The 27,238-nt window shown below is 41.8% G+C and overlaps 1 long non-coding RNA gene across 1 annotated transcript; it reads right to left on the bottom strand.

Moving 5' to 3' along the window:
* Positions 1 to 1,175: 1,175 nt before the first annotated feature.
* Positions 1,176 to 25,164, bottom strand: LOC108796568. The gene is made up of 3 exons (XR_001941811.1): positions 25,154 to 25,164; positions 11,419 to 11,422; positions 1,176 to 1,304 (listed from the first exon to the last, which is right to left on the bottom strand). It is a non-coding gene; the product is annotated as an uncharacterized LOC108796568 (long non-coding RNA).
* Between the last annotated feature and the right edge of the window lie 2,074 nt (positions 25,165 to 27,238).

Below are 27,238 nucleotides of genomic sequence, written 5' to 3'. Positions count from 1 at the left end.
GATCTCCCTCCAGTCCCCTCTCCGCTGTCAGAATGCGTAAGTGGTGTATATTACAGCACTTCTGTTCCCCTCTCCGCTGTCTCCCTCCGGTCCCCTCTCCGCTGTCTCTCTCCGGTCCCCTCTCCGCTCTGCTGTTATCAAAAAAGTGGGTAATATTAGTTGTTTTATAACATAATGTAAAAAACTTTAATTTTTTCAAATTTTTCAGTAATTTCTCCTGAATACAGTAAAAAAAAAAACCAGTGGTGATTAAATACCACCAAAAGAAAGCTCTAGGTGTCCCAAAAAAATGGTATAAAATTCATTTCAGTACAGCGTTGCATGACGGAATAAACGTCAGTCAAAGTACTGCAGCGCTGAATACTGAAAAATGGCCTGGCCAGGAAGGGGGTCTAAACACCTGGTGTTCAAGCGGTTAAAAAAGCCCACTAAAATCCTCAGCACCAGGCCCCTTGATGCTCTTAATCCAGCCCTGTGCAGATCAGAACTGCTGGCTTATCCTGACTTATTGTCAAGTGAATTTGTAAAATTCTTTACAATATCCTGCCTTGTTATTTTGGCTTGGTTCCTCTGCAATTTGAAGAATATTAATTATCTGAACATACCAAGCAAATGCAAAAAAAGTGGTCTGGATAGGAGGAATTTCACTCATGTGACCTGCAGTGCTCACTTTTCACAGCTTTCCAATGTTTTACATACCACCGGAGTTATGTATGGCATGGCATATTTTTCTTATGTATACACTTATGGAATAACTCCAAATGAAATTTATTTGCTGATAATAAAAGACACAAAAATGGCTCGGCACAAAAAACGGTCATATAATTTACCTTAATTCATGGTTTAAATAATATTCCCATGATCCATTGCAGCTACAATGAGCAGGACTTTCAGAGCCTCCCCTGACTGTACTGCAATCTCCACCTGCAGATTCGAAGCTCTCCAAAAGTGGCATCAGAAGGGGGATGCGGGGGGATAAGAGAGGGGGGGGGGGCCCAGTGGGCCATTGCCTTGCCACCATGCTGAGGGTTTTCTTTGCTTGTAACTGCATCCGCAGGACTTTGATTGCTAGAACTTTGGACTCTTCGGGGGAATTCCATGTCCCGTTTTTTCCCCCTGCCTCTTTGGACAAATGGGACAGTTCTGTCCCTTACAACTGTAACACTCCTTGGTTTTACTTGGACACTTTCACGTTCATCAGGGAGCATGGACTACATGGAGTTAAACCTGACTTATGGAAACCGAAGACTATCTACAAGCTCATCAGAGCTAAGGACACTGTCAAGACTGTTCTGGGCCTGTCTCTGGACACTTGCAAATTTGTCTGGAGCAGTGTGTCATCTAAGAGACTTACCAACAGGCACAAAGATCTGGCATGGAACCAGGTTGGGTTGCCTTTGAGAACTTTTATGCATGCCAGAAACCTGTGCAGATACAGACATTGCCCCTGATGTATCACCGAAAAAGAAACTGCTCTGCATCTCTTTTGGCACTGTCTTGTGGCACAAGCCCTGTTGAGGGGTCTGGAACATGAACTGCCAGCGATTACTCACTTCAGGCAAATGGAGTGATAGACGTTTCTGAACCATGGTCCTTTCACTCTGTCTGCCTGAAGAAGGGACCAAACTGGTTCTGAAACGTAGCTACACATTGTAACATACCTTTCTTTTGTCAATAAAGAAGAATTGACATAATTTGTTTTGGTGTGCTGGGGACTATTTTTTTAATTTGTGGCAGAAGTCATGGTCACAATACACAGCCTTCCCACCACCACCTAACCACTCCCCCTTACTAGATCGCAGGGTTCTTCTCCCCTTACCATATTGTGTTTTTTTTAATACACCGCACTGTCGGCAAAGCCGCGTTATTCATTCACAGGCCAATTCAAAAGATCTATGAATGCAAAGACTACAAGTCTCCATTTGCCACCACAGCACAGAGGCTTCAAAGGAGCACAAATGTGTTGGTGTCCCCATCCATTGATAAGTTCCTCAAACCTCATAACTGAAGGTCTGGACCTTGGTAAGGAACTATGCTGCAGGAATAGTCTGCAAGATCCTGTGCATTGCACTCGTGATCCACTGATCATAGTTGCAATGCTTTGCAGGCTTCAATGCACGCCAGACAACGCCCTTCTGACAAAGCCCCACGTCATAGGCGTTAGGCTTGGTGTCTCTGCAAGTCAGTTATCGGCAATGGCCGCCGCATCTATCTAAAATATTTTTACGGCATATCAATGATATTGCGAAACCAGGAGAGAAATAACTTCTATATACCATCTACAAACGTTTAAATCTTTGAAACACTTAAGTCTGGGACGATCAAGAGACCAAGCACAAATCGATGATCTGTTTACCCAATTAATGGGATTTCATCCCGCTCAAGACGTAGACACTGCACAACTGAAGACAAAGGTTCAGTAAAGGCTAGCCGGATTAGCGGTCAACATTCAAAAAGCCGAGATAAGGATACTCCTTCAGCGAAGGCTCACTACAATTACCGCGGAGCTACAAAAAAGCCGAGAAAGGGATAATTCCTCTCCTGAACCGAGTCTATCCACAGTCTGAATCTATGTGCAGGTGAAATCTTACTTGTGGACCTTCATTCTCCTTCGAAAAAAGGGATAAACAGTACCGTGAGTGCTTTCACAACATCTTTTCATACACGTGTATGTTAACCCTTTATTGGGGTAGACGAATTTCTTATATAAAATATATATGTCTGTCTTTTTTAAAATGTGTGCATTTTTTATTTATTCATTAAAAATATATATTTTTACTATACTTTTGAATACTTTGGAGTTATGGTGGGATTCCCTCAGGGGAAAAACTCTTTGCTTTTGTTACATTTTGTCATCAACATAAATTAAGTAGAAGTTGGAAGATGCTTGCATTGCACATCCTCAGGTACAGATTGCTTTCCAGCAAGCAGCACAGTAGTAAAATCACCAAACCTCACTCCAAATCTCCTGAGACCAGCAGTCAGAGGCTGCAGTGCCTTAGATCCCACACTGCAGATATACATCTATGAGGCTGCAGACACATACATTTCTAGACACATTCACATAACAGAAAGTGCACTGCTTTTTTGCAGGAGGAATTCAAGGCCACAAGTAAATCTTAGGCACGATTAACTTTTCTAGATGCTCCCATAGCATAACAAACCTTTTTATTTTTGAGCTCAGGACCAGAAAAAGAGCAATTCAAATCATTCTGCGAAGTTGCACTTAGCAAATGTGGCCATGGCTGCAGTGAAGCGAAAAGAAGCATTAGTACATTTTGTTTGAAAATGCTCTTATCTTTAAACAACAATGAACCTTTTTGAGAAGTGCTGGAATACAGAATATGAAGTCGTTTTCCACCTACTTGATCACTTAGGGAGTGGAGCATCAAAGAATGATGCAATATCCCGCTACACATCATCCAGGTCCTGTGTGACACCTGTACAAGAGGAATGAAAGCTGTAGGTAAAAGGTTCTTGTTCTCATTAAATGTTGGTGTTCATTATTTTGTTCAATTGATTGATAAATTTGTTTCATACATTGTGACTAGTCTTTTGTCTACATGCCATAAGAGTATATTTTACACTTGTTTCTTGAAATGGAACAGTCTGTTGTGTTCACAATCAAGTCATGGGGCCCTCTCTGACTATCTTGTGTATATATATATATATTTATATGTACCTCATCTATTACATCTATAAGGACTTTTTATAAACATGTGTACAACATATGTGTTGCCTCATTGGTAGCAAATACTTCATCCTTTAACTTTATAACTCTTAGTAACAAATACAAAGTCCTGCTTAGTCAGAGAATGCGGAAATATTTTAATATAAATGATACCTCATGAATCTTCCCAAGTGTTTATAAAAGCCTGCAATGTCATAGGCACTGAAATTTCATTGCCAAAGACTGACAGCCGTTCCTGGGATGCACCAGAGCTGGGAAATGTTGAAAGTATTGTGTTCAGTTCTTCCATGCAGAAAACATAGCAGAGACATAAAATCTTTATTAAAAGAAATACTGTGATTAATGGACAATAGCAAATGTAAAAAAAAAAAAAAAAAAACGTTAGGCCTTTAATCTAATTTCAATTACATTTACTTTGCTGTATCAGAAAAAAATACTTTTTTGGGGGTAAAATAATTTCCCCTCTTTTTCATCTTTTGTAGTCTCTTTGAAGCCGCTTCCTGTCTACATGTAACCCAGCGATGGCTGTTTGCCATTTCTCAGGGCGGGTTTCTTGATGGTGACAGTGAATGATACCTGCGTAATTTGTGTTTAAACAGACACTCGTAATCTCCATCAGAAGCCCACCTGACCATGCCAGAGCACAGATGGGAGACAAGACATGCCTGAACCTTCATGATAGGAAGACCAGGAATTATTTTAGTAAAAGCTATAGATTTAAAATATTTCAAATCAATTTTGAAATTACATTAGGAGTTCAATGTACAACATAGCATATACTGTGCAGCGGTTAGGGCTATAATGTACAACATAGTGTGCACAGTGCAGGGGTCAGGAGTATATTGTACAATTTATCTTACTGTATAATCTGCAGGGGTCAGGACTATAATGTACAACCTAGTGTATACAGCACAGGGGTCAGAAGTATATTGTACAACATAGCATATGCACTGCAGAGGTCAGGAGTATAATGTACAACATAGCATACATCATGCAGGGTTCAGGACTATAATGTACAGCATAACATATACAGTGCAGGCAGGACCAGATTTACTCTCCCTGCTGCCCCAAGGCCAGGTTTCTCAATGCGCCTCCATCACTGAGAAACACCCCCCCCCCATTGGATAATGCTAACTGGATAGCGGGGGCGGCAGGGTTAGTTTGAATTTTTTTATTGTTTCTTTAATTTTTTTAATTTTTTTTAACTTGTTACATTTTTATTTATCTTGTCATCTTTTACTTTTTTATAATTTTTTATAATTATTTTCTTATTATTTTTTATAATTTTTTTCTTATTATTTTTTAGTTTGTATTTATTAATTGTAATAATTTTTTTTAATTTAATTATTATTACTTATTATTTTTTACTTTTTTTATTTATGTAATTATTTTTTTATCAAATTTTTTTTACTTAACTTTCTTGCTATCACACAGGGGCTAACAAGCCCCAGGGTGATAGCATTTGGAGGTGACAGGTTCTCTTTATTGACCCTGTCACCTCCAATACAGTAGTTCAAGCACAGCACTGTGCTAAAACTCCTGTGACACCTGAGAGGGGAAGACTGCTCTCCCCCACTCACTGTTTACACAGAGCGTCAGGGTTAGTTTTAACCCTGCCGCTCTGATAACCCGCTCTCCATCCTGAAGCGGCCAGCGAGGAGAGAGACTCGGCGGCGGGGGGAGGACGGACCACTGCAGTCTTGACATCGCCAAGATCAATTGTAAACAAACAAGTGGTTTCCAAGTTCTGCATTTAGCCCTGCTTGTGCAAAGCAGGGCTAAATGTAGAAAACAAATTACCATCCGGCGCCCGGAACTGTATGTGCCGGGCTTCGGGAGATTTCAAACCGCTGCCGCCCCGACGCCAGGCCTCGGTGGCCATGTGGGGAATCCGGCCCTGAGTGCAGGGCCCAGGAGTATAATGTACAACATAGCATATACAGTGCAAGCGTCAAGTTTATAATGCACAACCTAGCATTTGTATAGGTAGTTGACTCTCCCTGACCTTATGTGCTTTAATGCACCAAGCCTGTGACAATTGCTCTCCAAACTCTAATAACCCTTACATATAGTGCATGAGGAACACTTTCTCTCCCCTTTAACCTCTGACATCTCCTTTACCTTTAATCTTCTGCAGCATTGGATGATTACTCAACAGTGAGGTATGTCTTTGCATAATGTTGCCAAAATATCTGAGCTTTGGTTTAAGTGTCAATCCTTCCAGTGAGTAGTCTGGGTTTGCTCCTCGAGTATTGAATAATTTGTTCTTCTTTCAGTCCAAAAAGCTCTCAACACTTTTCTCCAACACCACAAGAAGAAAGGTTTGACTTTTTTTTTCTATAGTCCAACTCTCACTGCCATAGAACCATAGCTCTGATTATATGGATCCTGTTCTGAAAATGTGATATCTCTGTACTTCAATATCTTGCACAGATGTATCATAACTTCCATTCCCAATAAAACCCAAATTCATAATTTTAGGTCAGAACTAGCAATGCACCAATATATCGGCCACCGAAACATATCGGACGGAAATTGCACTTTTGGCTAAATGCCAATAGTGCCATTGTCCTGCTGATACATCGGCGCATCCCTGCTTTCTTTCCTCCCCACTGAGCGCTGCTCTGTGTCACAGCAGGGAGGAAAGAAAGTGTGATAGGCGGCTGAGCGCTGCTGGAGGAGAGCGCTGTGAGCGGCCGGCGTCTCTCCTCCCACACCGGTCAGCCTCCTATCACAGAGCGGTGTGTGGGCGGAGACAGCCCGCCCTGTCACTGGAGGTTGAGCTCTCCTCCATGCACCGCCCCGCTCAGCCTCCTGTGACAGCGTGCCGGAGAGCGGGAACAAACACTCAGCGATTAGTGACCGCTGAGTGTTTGTACATAATTGAGGACATAGTATGGTTACTATATCCTCAATTAGGAATGAATGGGAAGTCATCCACATTACCTCCTGTTCATTCATGATTGTGGTTATAGTAAACATACTATGTTCTCATGTTATGAATGAACAGGAACACTCAGTATAGAGGATTCCTGTTCATTGATAACAGGGGATACAGAAAAAGAGATAGAAAAAGAGATTGAGGACAAAAAGTCCTCTATTTCAAAAGGGAAATATCAGGGGTCTGTTTAGACCCCTAATATTTCCCGAAGGCCCTAAAAGTAAAGTAAAAAATAAAAATATTTAATAAAAAAATTGAAACATTTGAAAAAATTAAAATAAAAAACATTTTTGGTTTCGGTTTTCGGCCTGACAATTTTTTTTATTTCGGTTTTGTTACGGTTTTGAAATTTCTATTTCGATGCACCTCTAGTCAGAACGCTTCCATCCAAATTTCTTTCTGTTGGGCATTTAACCTATACATTGGTATCGTTAGATTATAAACTCCTTTGTCAGGGACTGAAGGGAATGGTTCTGTTTTCACTGCAGAGCATTTGCACTGTAAAAAATGTATTAAAGTTTGAGCTTTATCTGTGTATTTAGTTGTTTGCCTGGAGTTCTAATTAATTATATATTTTTATAATAGATATGAGTTGGTTAGTAGTAGTTATGTTGTTCTGTAATGCTGAAGATGTTTCACCACTCATCCAAGTAGATTCCTCAGTTCTAACCAGTGTTGTTAACATATTGCAGCATTTACAACGATCATCCATTACATTATGACCACCCGCCTGATATTGATTAGGTCACCCTTTTGCTGACCCATCGAGGAATGGACTCCACTAGACCTGAGTTATCTGGCACCAAGCCATCAGTAGTAGATCCTTTGAGTTGAGTCCCGTAAGTTGCGAGGTGGGGCCTCCCTGGATTGGACTTATTTTTCTTGCACTTAAGTTGAGATCTGGAGAATTTGGAGTTCAAGTTAACACCTCAAACCCATTGTTGTGTTCCTCAAACCATTCTTGAATCATATTTACAATGTGGTAGGGCCCATTATCCTGCTGAAAGAGGCTACTGCCATCAGGGAATACCATTTCCATGAAGGGGTGTACTTGGTCAGTAACAATGTTTAGGTAGGTGGTACGTGTCAAAGTAACATCCACATGAATGGCAGGACCCAAGGTTTCCCAGCAGAATATTGCCCAAATCATTACACTGCCTACAACACCTAGCATGCTGTCTATAGTGCCATCTTTCCCCCAGATAAACGACACACATGCACCTGGCCATCCATATGATGTAAAAGAAAATGTGATTCATCATACCAGGACACCTTCTTCCATTGCTCCGTGGTCCAGTTCTGATGCTCGCGTGCCCATTGTAGGTGCGTTTGGTGGTGGACAGGGGTTAGCATTGGCTCCCTGACCAGTCTGCTGGCTACGCAGCCCCATACACAACAAAGTGCAATGCACTGTGTGTTCAGACACCTTTCTATCAGAACCAGCGTGAACTTTTTCAGCAATTTGAGCTAGAGTAGTTCTTCTATTGGATAGGTCTACACGGGCCAGCCTTCTCTCCCCGCGTGCATCAGAGAGCCTTGGTCATCCGTGCCCTGTTGCCAGTTCACCAGTTTTTCTTCCTTGGCCTTGGATAATTCCATCTGGGATTTGTGTTCAGAAGAGGCAGTGTGTACAGAAAGTTATTAGCACAGCTAGGGATGCACCGATATCGGTATCGATGCCAATACTGGACATTTTCACGAGTACATCTCCTCCTCCTCCTTCCTGTGGAACTCCGCCACCCACTAAACTCTCCCCACAGCCCTGGTAAGACCCCGCACAGCACTGATGAGACTCTGCACATCCCTGGTAAGATCCCACACAGCCCTGGTGAGACCACACACAGCCTCCTGAGACCCTGCACAGCTCTGGTGAGACCCCTGCATGGTCTCCTGAGACCCTGCACATCCCTCCTGAGACCCCGCACAGCCCACCTGAGACTCCACACAGTTCTCCTGAGACCCTCCATAGCACCCCCAAGACACTGCACAGCCCTCCTTAGACCCCACACAGCATCCTGAGAAGAAAGGTTTGACTTTTTGACTAGCCCCCTGAGAACCAAAACAGCCCTCCTGAGACCCAGCACAGCCTCCTAAGACCCTGTACAGCCTTGGTGAGACCCTGCACAACCTCCTGAGATGCCGCACAGCCCACTGGAAACCCCACAAAGCACCCCTGAGACCCCTGCACAGCCTCCTGAGATCCTCCACAGCTCACCAGAGACCCTCCACAGCCCTTCTGAGATCCTCTGCTGGAGACATCAGGCCTGGACTAGCACAGAGTATGTAGCTTCATATTATTCTGCATTGCTGTATAATGTATTGCTGGGATTTTTAGTCCTCTATAGACGGTTGCCATTTGGCATTGCTGCATAATGTATTTCTGGAATTTGTAGCCTCAATAGCTGATGGTATTCTGCATTGCTATATACTGTATTGCTGAGATTTGTAGTCCTCTATAGCCGGTGCCATTCTGCATTGCTGTATAATATATTGCTGGGATTTGTAGTCCTCTATAGCCGGTGCCATTCTGTATGGCTGGGATTTGTAGTCCCTCTACAGTTCGGTGTCAGTGGCGGAACTACCAGGAGTGCAGCATTTGCCGCTGCGACTGGGCCCTGGCACTTCATCACTGTCCTAAAATCATTAGTCTGTATTGTTTTATATAAACTGTCACAAGACACTGAAAAAACGTATCGGTGCATCCCTAAGCACAGCTCATCCTAAGGATGCAATGTCAGGGTGAGTGGTACTGTCTTTGCAGAGGAGCTAGTACTCAGTCTCAGTTCTTATTCCTATGTATGCTAAGCACTCTTTCTTTACACATGAGTATACATATATACTCAGCATAGGCAGGTTTGATGGATGACCACAGATTCCAGCAGGTTTGGATAGCAGATCCCACCAACAGATTAAAGAGCATAGACAACATCTGGTTCACATAGCATCCTTTAGGCCAGAGGTAGGCAAACTCTGGCCCTCCAGCTGTGGTGAAACTACAAATCCCATCATGTCTGTGTCTCTAAGTGTCTTACCTGTGACTTTCAGAGTCTTGCAATGCCTAACGGGATTTGTGGTTGCACCATAGATGGAGGGCCGGAGTTTGTCTATCCCTGCTTTAGGCCCTCACACCCCTTGGTCTCCGTGGTCAGTATAAATGACACATAAGCCTGGAAGCTCTGGGAAGTCTCCAGTCATAAAAAAAGAAAACTGTAAGGATGGCCATATGAGTTCCCAGGAACAGTTTACCACATTCATTGTAACCTCTGTTCTTGCACCACTACATGTTCTGTGCTAAGACTTCCATGATCTCTCTGCAGGGGTTAGATGGAGGCTGCTCTATGGCCTGCAATGCTTCATTGTCTCCTCTTTGCCAAATGACTTTGTACTTTTATGTAATATTATAGCGAACCTGATCTGATAGTATTTTAACAGAACTTATAACATCACAATTGCCTTTGGCAGCATTGCAGCAGACATGAAACAATGCCTCATCAGCAATGATAATTCATTTATACAATAAGGAGAGCAAATGATGAATAAGATATTATTGGCTTTCTTTCTAATTCAACATCTATCGCATGCAAAAAAAATTAGATTAAAACTATTATTAATGAAATTACACGGTGATCACAGAATGATAAGACTAATGAGAAATGGGACTGATTATTCTAATATTTCATATCACGTAATGTAATTAACCAGGGTACAGAACGACATGCAGTTTGTCTTTTATTGTTGAAACAAATTGTTCTGAACCAAATGGCTCAAAGGTTCTTTAAGATTATTAGGTCATTTAAGAAGCGAATTAAGAAAGTACTAGTTATAGAAATTAGAAAACAAAAATTGCACTTATCGTGCAAAATGTTCTGCCATTCATCAAAATCACATGTAATTGTTTCTAAAACTTGTAAGGACTCCACTGAAAATGGTATTTGGATGTGAGTAAAGTGCACCTGTCATTTTGGAGAAAATGAGATCTTTAACCAGTTGACATCCGCGGTGTTAAACCCCCTTCCCATCCAGGCCATTTTTCAGTATTCAGCGCTGCGGTACTTTGACTGACATTTATTCCGTCATGCAGCGCTGTACTGAAATGAATTTTATACCCTTTTTTGAGGACAGATAGAGCTTTCTTTTGGTGGTATTTATTCAACCCTGGGGTCTGCTGATCTCCCGTCCTCCTCCTCCTGACGCCCTCCGAGCCGATCCCGGGCCGCAGATGGGGCAGCGGATCCCGGGACGCAAACGAGCACATATAGTCGATCGGCGGGCTATGGACCCGCTGATCGCCTATATGTGAAACACCCGATACCGGGTGTTCGCATTGGACAGGTCTTTTCTGCACGTGCGTGCCCGCTAGGGGGCGCGCGCGAGCAGAAAAAAAATGCCGTCTGGCGACGGCAAACGGCCAATGCAGCAGTGCCGTCAGTCCGTTTTTCTACTACGGGCGGACGGCAAGAGGTTAAACAGTAGGTTAATGAAAGTCAGCACTCTCTCTCTCTCTCTTAAATAATAAGGTTACAAGGGCTATTTTAAAGTAACACTAAATTCAGAAGTTAAATGTTGAAAATGCATTCAAGTACCTTAACTATTAACAAGAATGAGGGGAATTTATCAAAACTGGAGCAGACAAAATCAGGAGCAGCTGTGCTTCTCTCTTTCATTTTCAAATCTTAACTGAACAAACTGAAGAGAGATACTAATTGGTTGCCATGCACAGCAGCTCCACATTTTGTCTGCTCCAGTTTTGATCAATTCCCCTCATTGTATCTTATTTGTGCATCACTCAGCTGTAGATCCTCAAATCATCTCTGAATTGGTGCCGACACTGTCCTTCCTTCTGGAGGGTGGCTACTTTTGTTCCGCATGGCCCCTGTGTGTGTTGTAAAGTAGTCACCGCTCCAAGCTCGCTCCTGTGATGGAATACAACCTCACGTTTAATTTACTAATTTGTATTGAGATTGTAGTCCATCACAGGAGCAAGCTTGGAAGGCCTCTTTATATCTGACACACTTTCTGCTGTGTGGCATACTTACACCCCTAAGTGATTACTAAAAAAATGTTTTATAACTAATAAAGTGAGTGGAGGATCGGAGCTTATTATTATACAGGATTTATATAGCGCCAACAGTTTGCGCAGCGCTTTACAATATAAGGAAGACATTACAATCACAATACAATTCAAGACAAGATGGTAAGGAGGGCCCTGCCCATGAGGGCTTACAATCTAAAGGGAGGGGCCAGTGATACCTGAGGAGGTAGCTGTGTGGGGATGAATTGTTTGAGAACGTGATGGTTGAGTGGTTAGGTTGAGGTGGGATAGGCTTCCCTGAAGAGATGAGTCTTAAGGGATAGTCTAAAGGCAGTTAGAGTGGGAGATAGACAGACAAGTTGGGGTAAAGAGTTCCAGAGGGTGGGAGAGTCCTGGAGAGGAGCATTGGAGAAGTTGACAAGGGAGCTGGAAAGCAGAAAGTATTTTGAAGAGCAGAGGGGGCGGTCAGGGTGATACTTTGAGACAATGTTTGAGATATAGCCAAGGACAGAGTTATGGATGGCTTTGTAAGTCATTGTCAATATTTTGAATTTTATCCTTTGGGCTATTGGAAGCCAGTGCAGGGATCGTCAGAGGGGGGTTGCAGACAATAAGTGGTTGGTTAGGTGAATGAGTCTGAATGAGTCTAGCAGCAGCATTCATGATTGACTGAAGTGGGTCTGTGTAGAGGTAAGCCAATGAGGAGGGTGTTGCAGTCAAGAAGAGAGATAACAAGTGAGTGGATGAGTAGTTTTGCGGTTTTATTGGTGAGGAAGGGGCGTATTTTGGAGATGTTACGAAGGTGAAGGCGGCAGGATTTAGATAGGGATTGGATGTGGGGAAGAAAGATGAGGTCTGATTCAAGGATGACACCTAGCACATTGGCATGGGGGGAGGAATGGATGGTTGTGTTAACAATCTCAAGGGAAAAGTTGGGGGAAGGTGTGCGGGCGAGAGGAAATATTATGAGCTCAATTTTTGAAAGGTTGAGTTTTAAGAAGTGTTGTGACATCCAGACTGATATGATAACCCAAGTTAAGCAAACATGTTTATCTAATAATATTATAGGGTACAATAGAATAGTTTCATTCCAAAGGAAAAAAATTGCACAATTCCATTCCAACCTTTGATCCACATTCAAATATGAACAAACTAATAACCCAACAGAAATATTGTCAGAAAGACATGAAATACTATCAAAGAAATGATCTTGTTATTAAAATTATGTTGGAAAACGTTGAAAATGTTTTTCTAGAATTAAAGCAAATCAAAATTAAATACCAGGCAAAGCATTCTGAGTGCTGAGGAAGTCTTAAAAAAGGCAATTCCACGTTGACCATAATAAACCAAGGAAAGCACATTAAAAAGTAGGAAACAAAAGGATACAAGAGAGGAAATTAGTAATATCAGGGATCAAATAAAACAAAACATAGAAAAGATAGCATTATGTAAAAAGAATAAATAACAACATGTTTGCACTTGGCAATCTGATTCTTCCAGGAAAGTAAAGCGGACCTTGAGTGAAAAATGATAGATAAAAGCCATAAAAAATGTTACAAAATGTCATCTAGTGGAGATGTAAGCTGAAGCAGGTGTCTCTTGAAGCTCTTGGTATCCTGTGTTTTTATCCGCCTATCTCATCCCCCCATCTCCTTAACTTTTGCGCAAAAATGAGAACTATAGTTTCTGGTAATCTGTGCCTGTTCAGGTCGGTAAGACTCTGGAAAAGTCTGTGAAAGCCTTGTGGCACTCGCTCTGGGAAACCACATGTTCTGGCTCGACCATCATTTCTGCGCATTTCTTCTGAAACAGTGATGCATGCAGAAGCCAAGGGTGATGGCTTTTCATTCCCCGAGCTATATATCCCTCTACCACTTATACTAAGCCCATCCTTGAGGCCATTAAGGGCTGCAATGCCACATTAATGGCAAAGATTGACTACCTAACTACTGGATGCACCCTAATTTGTAACAACCTGGATACAATAAGAGGACACCTATGGTAGAGTGAATCTGGTATCTCTGAAGTGAAGGGTGCCTTTACTTCTCATTCTGCACTCATGACAGAGCTACTATGGACCGTGATGATCCCTTCCACTAAATCTGAAGATGCAGACAGCACCACAACAACATAAGTGTCATTGGTCGGTATCCCTCACATATGTAGTTAAGAGTGCGCACATGATTCCCATAGTCAGAAAAGTGTCTGGAGCTCCACCATGACCATTTCTGGTGCTGTTTCTTAATATCCATGATTGAGATATGGTCTTAGGTGCTAACAGGAAACTCCTGAATTGAAGTACGGAAACGCTAGAATTCTCCTGTTTTCCAGATTTTTCAGAGGAAACTGGGAGAAAGCTCAGAACCTTCACTGAGATGCATCATTGCCTTCATGAAAGGAATCTTCCTATACAGCATGCTTTATCCCAGCAAATGTTGCATTCAGCACAATGGTTCAACCAAGTTCTTTGACACCACATTGGCAGCTAATAACTGGTTGGATTTGTTGAAGTAAGCTGCCTCCATTCTTGTCTAATCCTAAAAGACACTGGCTCCACTAATGTTTTATTGACTAAAACTTTTCCTTCTTTCCCAGAGGCAGTTTGCAGGTTCCTTTACTTAAATCTGACCCATTTACATTGTGGAAATACTATAGTTAGCGGAGTTTAATTATCCTGTTACCCATTTAGTCCCATACCTGTTCCTGTCTCCTGGAAATAAAAGGATGATCCTATTCTTGATTGGAACAATATGCTTCTAGTGTGCACGTGTACCTTTAACAACCTTTAAGACACACACGGTTATGTCCCTTGAGCATTGAACAGGTTTCTTATTTGTGTTTACTTTAAATTAACTAGTAGGGTAACTATATTATTGGGGTTTACGTGGGTTTAAGTTTTGTTCCTCAGTTTGTTTGTTGCTAAGTAAAGCAGCAGTAGCAGTTAACTGGTAATTGTAGTGCGCTGGGCAAGTGTCTTGCAAATCCTGCAGCACCACGTTCACCGACGTTGACAGCTGCTCGTATGCATTTATTATTATTGTTATTATTATTATAATAAAGGATTATATAGCGCCAACAGTTTGTGCAGCGCTTAACAATATAAGGAAGACATTACAATCACAATAAAATTCCATACAAGATGGTGAGGAGGGCCCTGCCCGTGAGGGCTTACCATCTAAAAGGGAGGGGCAAGTGATACATGAGGAGATAGCTGTGTGGGAATGAGTTGTTTGAGAATGTGATGGTTGAGTGAGTTTCAATTCTATGCAGACATATGCGTATAAATAAATGTTTGCACTACAAACCATCTTTTAAGCATATACGATCCTGCATACATTTAAGTATTTTTTTTTACGCTTATGTACAGGAGTCCTTAGTATATGTAAACCCAACAAGAAAATTAACAAAATTGGAATATGTCACTGCTTACCAGCCCTTTGGTTTACATGTGCTTTTACTAAGGATACTAGTGACAGATATGCTTTAAAACATTGCAATAACACAAAGCTGAAACAGAACCTAAAGCTGTGACAGGCATTACCCACTTCAGAAGTTGTACAAGAATAAAATAAAGTTAAAGTGAAATGTACCATTGCCCCTTGGCCATCACTCGGCATAGGGATGGCTAGAGTTCAGTCTAAAATGTCACCATTAATACCCTGCAAGCACATGGAGAGAGAGAAGTGATCACTGTTTGAAATACCCCATACATTAATTGTTCTGGAAGCTCTTACAAGTAAATTACCATCAGAATCCATTTTTATAACTTCACTTTGCTGCCAGCCCAGCTTTGAACCAACTTCTGTCATACCAGTCATACATACAGTATGACAGAAACATAGACAGAGTAGACCAAACAAAGTCTGACTCAATAACACAAAACATCTGTTTTTCGCCATATCTAACAGTTACAAAACACATACCATGATTATAGCATATGGTGTACACCTGCTTTTCCTGACAGCATCTTGGATAAATCTCTACGATGAGAAATAGTGTGCAATATCCATGCTGTTAGGTGCACTCTTTACTATAAGCCTATTCCTAGTTTCCAGCAAAGGCAGCTCGATTTTAAGAGATGGAAACAGGAAAGGGGATCACCACAATAATGATTTCCCTCCTGTGCTCATCCCCTCCTGTAAGCTGCCTAAATACCTTCCCCTCCTGTCCCCCAGTGCTTGAAATATTTTAGGTGCACTGTCCTATAGAGCATGTTTTGCTTAGAGTGCTGGAACTCCCACTATCTGCCTCTTTCTGCCATGCAGTGGAACCTAGAAAGTTAAAGTGGACCTTTACCCCCTTTGACTAAAAATCACACCAGCGTGCAGCTCTGCATGCTGATATGAAATCATCTTACATTCTTTAGTTAAACAAATATATTTTTATTTAACTTACAAATTATTTTTTTTCTATTTCTTGGTCAACTTGGACACAAATTATGTAATCTCACAGAAAGGCATTTACCTCCCCTGAGATGATGTGCATGGTCGCATGCATGGTCGCATGTCCCAGTCACATGTGCCAGAGTTCCAGGAAGTAAAGGGAGATATATTATTCTGCCCTTAGTAAAAATGGCCGCTGTCAGAAGACTGGGGAGGAAAAAGAAAAATAAGGTATGCAAAGATTAAAAAGCTGGCAATTATCTATAACTATATGTTTGTACATTGTCATTACTAAACATGTCTAAAGGCGCCTTTGTTGTTATTTTGAAGATACGGGTAAGCCTCCATTCAAACCTGAGCATTTTAATTGCACATTTCCTGAAGCGCAAAAATGCTCAAAATAAGGAATCCCATTATTTTCAATAGTGCCCCTTTGCATTGTGTCACCTATCATTCAAAAAAGTATAAGAGCTTTTTTTCCAGGTAGAATCACGCCCCCATAAACTTCAATGGGAATGTTGAAAAGTCCACATAACGATTTAACATCTAACAACCGCCTCCTCCTCCTGGTAATTCACCTTCCATTGGCTAAATCAACACTGCTCAAACTCAGGTGAAAAAAAAACATGCAAAACGGGCAAAAAAAGCTTCAAAATTGCCTGAAAACACTCACACTCAAGTGTATGTAGGGGCTAACATAATGGTATTAGCAGTAGTAGAAATACTTTTGATGATTAGTCAATGAATGTATAACCTGGATAAGCAGCTGTAAAAACTCTGTGTAAAAATTGACTTTACCTTTAGAACTCTGCCAGGAGACAATGACATCATCCATGGTTGGCTGAAATATTTTTTTTCTATTGGGTGGTGTGTAAGAAAAGTAATTCCAGCTAATCAGTGTTGGAGGGATTATGCCAATGTCCACTGGAGGACTTTTGAAAGGAAATGTTTCTTTTTACACAACTGTCACAACAGTTTTCACATCTGTTGAGACTGCTAAAGAGCTGTGACATAAGAGAGGGTGCAATAACTAGCTTACAACAACCTATATACACAGGTACCATTAGGGAACAGCTGGGGTGGCTTTAATTGCTACTTTATCCAATTTTGCAAGTTACTTTTTCTCAGGGTCAGATTCCCTTTACAGCAATAAAGAGATGCAGACGATGTGAATTACACCAAGCATTATTTTAATGGGCAAGAAAATTAAATAAAGGGTTTTCATTGTGCTTTTTGTTAATGTTACCACTGCTGGTATTCTACTGGACACAAAAACGATGCCAATTTAAATACAAGAACATGAATGTTTATAGAAGCCACTGTACTGTATCAAAGGCTTCTCATAGGAATCTACAAGACATGAACATCCAAACTGTACTAACTGCATTTCCCTGGCATGATTAGGCATCTGTTCTTCATTTCCAATCATATTCCAAGGCCCTATGAGACACCTACATGGAAGAACGTACATATGATCTGTGAAGTTCTCTGAAGCCTGAAATAAAACAATGATCTAATTTGTAGAGTAGCAGCTACTACTAGCTATAAATATAATTCAACAAGAATGTCCCAGATTTCTCTATGAAATTATGTGTAGCAAGATAAAAGTTTTAATGTTAAAACTGAACTCTAGCCATATAGAAAATTAGGTGTAACACAGCTGGACTTTTTCTTCTTCCATAAAATTGAATTCTTCTGTTAATTCTTCACCTGTTACTGGCTTTGATTTAAGGTCAAGACTTCACTCTTGGCTACAGAATGGTAATAAAGCCACTGGCCTGGGGAGGTATTTAGGAAAAAATGCTCCACCAACTTAGTATAGTTCATACCAATCTATTCCAATCAAAGTTAAGCTACTGTGGGTGAGAAATGGGGCATGAAGGGCAGGGCAGTACTGGTCTGCCGCCCACCTCCAAAAGAAATCAGAATCCCATTTACTTCATTCAGCAAATTATTTATAAATGCTCCATAAGAATACCATTGTAGCCCACATTTGTTGAATGTTTTGAGTGTAGGCTGCTCTCCCCCCGATGCCATCTTATTTGCGTCTTGGCTCCTAGTTCACTTTCCCTAACTTCCGCCCTCCACTGACATAGGCAGCAAATACCACGCATGCATGGACTGAAGTAAAGAAAATGAAGGACGCATATGAGTGCCTATGCCAAAGTGATTGGATAACATCATCCTGGCAGAGGCACTCTTCACATCACAACATACCCAGGATGCCAGAAATGAACCAACTACTCCTCGTCCGCTGGTGAAGAAACTGCAAACAATAATATCACTATACAGTATAAGAAAGGGAAAGGATATGGGTGGCAATGGTGAAAAGTTTAAAAAGTGAGTGTAAATTTCATGGTTGAACACAATTCAAAAATTTTTTTTTAATATATATATGTATATTCATCTGCATATATAGATGTTTGCCTGAGGTTTAGCGTTAAAGTGACTTTGTCATGAGAAACGTAGGAAGGCTGCCATTGTTGGCCTTTTTTTTAAATTCCAGATGTCTTGATGTGTAGGGCTTCAGTACTTTTGAGCCACAGACCCAGAACAAACATGCTTTACAGCCAGGGAACTAGAATTCTCAAAGGAAGGTCAGTTATGCTAGTCCCATGACAGAGACAGTTAAACTAAGCACTGTATATCAATATCTATTTTCAATGTCAATATCTGACATATCCCATCCCAAAGTAAGTTCCTGTCCGTACCACCAATAGAGCAGCCATTTGACTTCCATTCGCTTCTTGTTACTTCCATGCAACATGGAGGATCTCAACACGGAACATTTCAAAGTAAGTTCCTGTCAGCACCACCAGCAGAGCGGCCATTTGACTTCCATTCACTTCTTGTTACTACCACGCAACATGGAGTATCTCAACACGGAACATTTCAAAGTAAGTTCCTCTGAGCACCACCAACAGAGCGGCCATTTGTGTTCCATTCACTTCTTGTTACTTCCACGCAACACGGAAGATCTCAACACGGAACATTTCAAAATATGTTCCTGTCAGCACCACCAATACAGCGGGCATTTCACTTCCAACCACTTCATGTTACACTCAACACCGAAGGAAGACAAAGATGAAATAGTAAGGAAAACTGCTTTAGATGAAAAAAAAAATCTTGATTTTAAAAAATATGTGTAGGCCTATTTCAGGCATCTTTATAAGTCTTCCTGGATAAGTCACATTTCTTTTTCTTAAGGAATAAAATGTTTGATTTTGGCAGTCTAACTTGTTTTTGCCTAAACACTGAGACTTTTAATCCCAATCATATTGTTGACTGGGCTGTTTATACGCGAGTTAAAGGTTACTCTTTCATTTTTGCATCACTTGTTCTCTTCTTGGAAAATCTGCTAATGACAAAATTAGATTTCTGCATACCTGTAGAATAAGATCATTATTGCTCATATCCAGCCTAGGATCTCCATCCAGCTGGAGATGAGAAATAAAACTTTCATATGCTGATGTCTTCTGAAGGTTCTACGAAATGTTTTCAGTATTACAGAATAATTCCGATTGAATGTGACTAACTACTACTAACTTTCAAATCTGTATAGTCTCATCCATGTTATTACTTGCAGTGCTGCTAAGAGCATGCTGTACATACATCAACAGGTGTGTGGGTGGTATGTCATTGACATTGTTTAAAGGCGGACTCTAACATAATCATCATTTCTGTTGCAGATAAAGCTGGCTAGTCTAGATTTTCCATTGCTACACCATTCATTCTTGCTGGGGAATTTCAAAGCATTTCCAGGCCGGCTAGGATATGTAACCCCTCTAGTGCTGGCTTAGAATTTCCTTTCAGAAGTGTGTATTGGAATGAGCCTCAGAGCAAGCCTGAAAATCCATTTTGGGTGAAGGATGTAAGCTGTGTTAGTTCAAACATGAGCTTTGACAAGCGCTCCGTGTTTTCCTATGAAACATCTAGGAACATGGTGTTTTCCAAACTAGTCCTCAGGAACCACTAACAGGTAATCTCTTCCAGGTATCGTATCAAGTAAACTGATGACAGTAGTTCATATACACTATGCCTAGTAAACATAGCTTTGTAAAGACCTAGAAGTCTGTAAAGAATACATGTAGGTGCTAGTAAAGGGCTAGTGTTGAGGAACACGTTCTACAGGGTAAGCAGTATCTGTGTAGGGAGTCTTATGTGCACAAGGCCTAATATTCAGAAGCAGTGTGATGAATGTAGACATTATTCATGATTGCTAAATAGCGCCCAAGTAATCACAAACACTCATGGGCATCAGAAGAGCTCTCACAGCTCGTAGATACTTTTAAACCCTATTTCCACCTTTTCTGAGGTATTTCTTTTAAAACACATGCCAGCAATGTACACAAAGTCTACATGAAGCAGGCATATGCAGTAGCTTTATATGAACACAGGAACTTACCGTTTTTGTCCTCTTCATCGCCTCTTTCCTTTTTTTTTTAAATGTGCGCTTCTGTGCTTTGGAAGCAATCTGTGCATATTAAAACTCTCTCTGAGATATCTCCGCCTAATAATTAGTATTCATAGTGCCAACTCGCCATGGGCAGTGTACTGTAACCTGGAAAGGCAGAGCTGGTGTGCAGTGATTTTGTTAAAATGACTCACACGGAGGGGGACAGATGCTTTACAATCTGACCCCAGTGTCAGACTGAGTTTCCTGTGGAGAAAAGTTTCAATTTGTAGGACTTGGGCACACTAAAAAGTCCATAAAAATTTAAGAAAGCCCTCAATGCGAGTCATGAAAGCGTACACACCTATATATCATCACTGCACCTCTACATCACCACAATAAATACTAATCACTTACAAAAGGTGGACATAGGCTTTAAGTATATTGGAAACTATCTGCAACTGATTCTGGATTATATACCTCCCCTGCAGAAAAGGTCAGTATTCCTTAATAACACATTCACATTCAGTACAGGTACATGTAAATTGCAGAGGTCATTCTGATTGTGCAGAGATGGCAAACATCTCATCACCCACCATACTTGATGAGAGATTTGCCCATTGGTTTATACACAGACTTTCCTTGTATCTAAATCCAGGATCACAAATGTGATTAGTTGCAGCTTACCCGTCCTTAGATGTGGTGGCTGCTTTCGTTTTATTTTTTTTCAGGCTTTTTTTTCCTTTAGTATTACCTGTTGAAGTCTATGAAATTATTCCACACTGTAGAATATAATGTGATGTTTAGTAGGCGCTCCATTATTCAACAAGCACTCATTGACAGGAGACGAGTAATCCATGCAAGGCAGACTCTACTTCCAACCTCCAAGTCGCTTAAGGTATTTTTGGATGTAGCATCCAGTGTAGAAGCTCTGAATATAAAGGATGACTAGAAGGGTCAGAGTCTACAAGAGAGGGAACCCTACCCAGCTAATTGTGGGTACCATCTAGTCCATAACATGCTTAGAATGCTAAGTGATAACATTCAGTGCAGGTAGAGAGACAGAGAGCTGTGCTGTGTGGTTGTCAGCTACCCCCATGTTCCTGAGTTCCTGTGTTCTGATCTGGTTATCCATTACCCATCTGGCTTGTCTTGACCTCTCCCTGCTCTTCTGTGTTCCCGAAACCCCGGCTTGCTTCTGACCATCGTTTCTGCCTGATGCCTTGTACTTCTCTGACCGTGCATTGCTGACCTCGGCCTGTTCCTGACTACGCTCCTAGCCTTCAACTGGTACCTCGTTGCCTACCTGTTAATGACTCAACCTGCTATGACTACGGACAGCCTTAAGACCCGCTCCTCAAAGTGCCTCTCTGATGTGCCTGCACCTTGCCAAGGGTATTTCCCGCATCGCAGAGACTGTTACCTGGCAGAATTATCTTCATCCAGCATTTGTGCCCCTCTGCATCCCTACACTTCTGTCCCCCATTAAGGCGCTCTGGGACCAGAGTTGAGAGGGAGGCTGCCCTCTTCAAATCAGACTTCCCAAAGGTACATGACACTGTTACAGTATATTAAACAGACCAATGTGTGGCAAATAAGAGAAGTTAATTGTCAGGGTTTACATAGACTTAAACCTACTATATATGATTACTACAAAAGACATTTTGTAATTTAATGTTATTATAAATTTCCATTTCAGTTTGCATATGGTGCAATTTTCTAAAATTGTCAAAAAAATTAAAAGGGCATGTCATTGTATTATTGCAACTTAAAAGAATTCTGTACACAGTGATGGCTTTCCCTTGTTCTTATTATGCCAGTGAATAAAACCACAGCACAGGCACCAGACATCCAACTCATGGAAGTGTTCTACTTGCTAAAGATGTTTCAGCCAGTGGAGATCCAGGAAACAATTGGTACCAGTGGTGCAGTTTCCAGGAGGTGTAAGTATTAACCATTTGCTTTGCATAAAGGACTTTCTTTTGCAGATGTAAAATCAGAATCACTTTATTAAGGTTAATCAGGACTTGCACTGTTGTAGGTTCTTGTTATCATACACAGAGATCTTCCAACAAGCTGTATATGTTTTTAGTGGTCACTCCAAAAAAGTAAAGTCCTTTCATCCTGCATATGCTGTGTTGGAATATCTTCATGGTGGCCTCACACAAAGAAAGTTTCATACAATTTCAACAGTTTAAAAAAATGGATGAAAGCAACCTATGACCTATTAACACTGTGAAATGTGTGGTGGCGTTTTATCACCTGACCTATTTGGCTGATTTCGCAATAGAAAGCTAATTGTAAGTACTTACATTCAATTACCTACTTAAACTATCCGTCCAACTTATATCAAAACAGGGAGGCCCTTGCACTGCATAGTTGTTGGTAGACCAAAATAAGATTGTGCAATCAGATTGTAACGCATTGTTAGCTTTGAGGGATAAATGTTCCATGAGTTCTCGGCCGTGTGACAATATGAGCAACCACAAGCAGTTCTCTCAGTGATCATTATTCTTCTTGGACAGTTAACATACGTATCACCACCATCAAAGTCACCAACTGAACCTTGTGGTCAGACATGACTTAGCCAACATCCCCTACACATAAACAAGGCTTTTAATACAAGCACTTTAGGAGAATGAATGGAGCTGATAAAGAACAAAACTTTTATACTAACAATTTATTATTTTCTGGTAGGAACTGTTTACAGCTTTAGCAACAGACCCAGTTTCAGTTGACTCCATTCTTGGACCTTGCCGCAGTCTGCTGCCTTGTACTGTGCCCAGCTACATGGGAGATTTGGCAGGCATTATCCACGTGAATCAAAGCCTGAGTAAAAGATATTCTGTAGGAATACAATGAAGGACAAAAGCAGAAGGAGCATAAAAATCACAAGCAGTTCTATTACCTGTATAAAGATGAGATTGACATGCTCTACATTAAACCAATAACTGACCGATCAATGAGTCTACCTACAAGAATGTTTAAAAGAATCGAATGACCAAGGAAATTAATAGAATGGTTTGTTAGGGTGATTTTCAATTCTATGAAATAAAATCCCTTCAGGAGGAAGCTGTAATGGATATTGGGGTCAATTTTAACTTTATTTTTGTTTTAAGTACTTAAATGAGTTATATCCACCTAACTGTGGCTTTAGTGTTGCCCCCATGCTCTTTACTGAATACTGTTTGGCAGATTCATAACAGCCCAGTGGTACTCTTTCTATTTATAAAGCAGTAAATGTTACATTCACCAAACATTCTCTGGTGGAGAATCAATTATTGTAATTTAACATACATAGACCTGGTAGGGGGCTTCCGGTTGCGGCGCTGGATGGAATAGCGGTGTATACCGGAGCTCCGCTCCCCGCCACATCCATCGCATACATATAGCGTACATACCGCAGCTAAACCGCGTCCCACAAGGCTTCTGGATCGCCTCTCTACACCCCACAGGTCATGGACAAATTCGTTGCAGGTTCGCAGCCGGTCCTCCGCACTCTCTCCATTTCGCCCGGCCCGACGATCACACAGCCCGAATCAGCGGCCATGAATGACAAAGCCCTCGATGCTGCAGAGGCACTGGGTGAGTCTGAAACAACATCTCCCCATGTCCCCATTGACTATCAGCAACTGGCAGCTACTGTTGTTTCTCATTTGAGGTCAGAAGTAGGCACCATCTTTGCAGAATCCCTGAAACTACATATGGGGCCTATCACGGCGGCCTTGGAGGCACAGACATCTAGGATGCAGGCCCTAGAGATTCGTGTTAGTGACCTGGAGGATCATGCCACTGGATCTGCTAGATCTTACGCTGACGACAAAAAAATGCTTCAGTACCTGCAAGACAAGGTCGATGACCTAGAAAACAGATCCCGCAGAAACAATCTTAGGATTATTTGGTTCCCTGAATCCATTCTGCCTAATAATCTCCAGCGCTTCTGTTCTTCTGTTATCCCGTGAGCTATGGGCATTAGGTCTGCCTGTGCAGTGGAAAGGGCCCACAGAATAGACCCCCCCCCCCCCCAAAGATCAGGAAAGGCCCAGGTCAGTCATAGTCAGATACCTGGACGACTCGGATAAGCACCATATTCTGCAAACCTACAGGAGGCAACGCCAACTGGTAGCGGGTGGCCACAAATTACTACTTTTTGCGGACTATTCTGCAGAGCTATCGAAACTGCGCCGCTCTTTCCACGAGGTATGCCAAACCCTAGTGCACAAACGGATCAAGTTTGTTTTGGCTTATCCGGCTATCCTGCGCCTATCAGACCCCGATGGCAATCAAATCCGTTTCACATCTGCCACTCAGGCTAAGGGGTATGTGGACAGCCACTTGTCCGCTCCTACTACGGTGCAGCCCAACTCCCCACTTAAGAGTCCACCCCGGAAGAAAAAGGCCTGAATCTGTGAGCTGCCTCACAATCCATCTATCTGCATTAAGTGGCCCAGCTGCATGGGCGTACACATGGCATATGTTTGACGTGTGTTATTGAACTTATAACAGTTTTTATTTGTTCTCCTTCTGTTGTACATGTTACGAGACTCTGTTCAAAAGTGGCGGGGCTGAGCAACCGGAAGTTGCCAACCCCGAGATCACCTTGGCTCTCCGAGGGGCCTACCTTCCACCCAGCATTGATGGCCAGACCATCGTACACCACCATCCGGAAAAAAGGAAGTTCCTGACAGGTATATGTTCCTACCTGAATGCTAACGTACTTGTTCTGCTTTTTGTTCTTACTGTCTCTGCTCTGATAGCCAAGAGCGGACGCACCTATCCAGCCATGTGGATGAAGACCTCTTTTGCCAATCTCTTCGACATCCTAGTGACTAATGGTTCACTCCTATCATCACAAGGTATCGTAGGTCCTGTGACTCTGAGCTGTTCCTGGAGCACTGGGACACAAGTAACGACTCAACTGTATTTCTTCTTGGTCTATTATGACCATACTACCATTCAACCACCTCGGGCACTATGGGAACCGCCTTAAAAGTTTCCTCCTGGAATGTCAAAGGACTCAGGACACCACAAAAGAGCAGACAGGTATTACGTCACCTTAAAAAACACAAGGTGGATATTGCACTGTTACAAGAAACCCATCTACATCGAGATGACATAGCCCCCCTTAAGCAAATGTGGGTGGGAACAGCGGTGGGGGCACCCTCAGTGGGCCGATCCGCGGGGACGGCTATTCTTATTAGTAAAAACTTATCTCATTCTTTACTCTCCCAACAACACGACAAGGAGGGGGGCCGGTGGTCACACATTACTATTCAGGTTGGGCAGGCTACGTTTAAAATCTGGAATATTTATGGCCCCAATATGGACAATAAGCCTTTTTTTTGACAAGTTGTTGTCTCGACAATCCCCCTCTGTCCCTGATACATATGTCCTACTTGGGGGAGACTTTAACGCCGTCCCGACTACCCTAGAAGATCCTTCCTGGACCAAAGGGTGCCCCTCTAAAGCCAACCTTGCGCAAGACCAAAATTTCTCAGCACTGATCCAAAGGGTGGATTTATAGATATTTGGCGATATCTTCACCCTCTGACTCGAGAATTTACCCATTTCTCCCATGTTCATGATTCTATCTCACGCCTGGACTTGTTTCTTGTGTCACCCAACCTGGTATCAAAGGTATCCTCAGGGACCAAAGAAGACATGGTCATATCAGACCATTCACCGGTTCAGCTATGTTGTCCTAGATTGTTCACTTCTCCAAACTCTTCACCCTTTTTTTTAATAGACCCCTAAATATTTTATTTCAGTTGGTTGATACGATATACAGCTTTGTTTATTCTCATTTGGTTTATTCAATAAACACAACAGAGTATAAATATAACAAAATTACATGTTCTTTGACTTGTAGATGGAGCCTAGTGAAATATATATTTGTTCCTTAAAATGAATAAGGCACAGAATATATAAGGTAATTACATTGGCCAAACTCAGACCAACCCAGGGCAAATCCACACAGAATGTTGCCACTTTGCCAACTGTCCATCCTAGTTTGCCTTGCTCTGTTTACTTGCTTTTTATAAAAACATTTAAAGGACAAAAAAAGAAAAAAGCATGCCTCGTCACCCAAGAATATACCACCACAAACACAGCAAGAAGACGGTGTCCATACAGAGGTTTTGAAATCCCAGGGTGTTTCATTATAACCTCAGTCAACTGTAAAAGGGTCCTGTGCATCCTTTACTTAAAGCCAAGGTTAAAAGGAGATGTATGAGGTGAGTGATTTTCATTCATCCTCATAGTTCAAGCCAACGTGTGACAAAGAAACTGTCACACATCGGCTCTGAAGATGGGGAAGTGAGCGAACACATAACATCGCTCGCTCACTTCCCAATCATCTCCCTGCAGAGAGTGGTGACTGCCAGTCACCGCTCCCCACAGGGATTCCCCCGCTCCTATCCTCCAGCCCCGAGTGGAGGAACGGATGGGGTGGGGGCGAGCACACGGCCACGCTGTCTCCGACACACACTGGGGTGTTTTTCTGCAGCCTCCCCCACCAGAAAACAGTTGAAGACCAGCCAGAAGAGGTGAAGGTAAGTAAATACCTAAAATGATTATTATTTGTAGCCCAATTGATGGACATGCTGTATAAAGTACTGCTGGTATTAGTAGTGCTCTATAGCAGATGCCATTCAGCATTGCAGCAATGCAAAATGGCACCTGCTATAGAGGACTACAAATCTCAGCAGTACTTTATACAGCAATGCAATTTTGTTCTATTTTTCCAACTTTATTTTTTTGGTGGTTTCTTCAGGGCATGTGGATTTGTGGATTGGGGGTT

Source organism: Nanorana parkeri, unplaced genomic scaffold (genome assembly GCF_000935625.1).
Source record: "Nanorana parkeri isolate BGI_ZX_2015 unplaced genomic scaffold, ASM93562v1 scaffold1133, whole genome shotgun sequence".
Taxonomy (NCBI): Eukaryota; Metazoa; Chordata; class Amphibia; order Anura; family Dicroglossidae; genus Nanorana; species Nanorana parkeri.
This window is presented reverse-complemented; position numbering and strand designations above follow the sequence as displayed.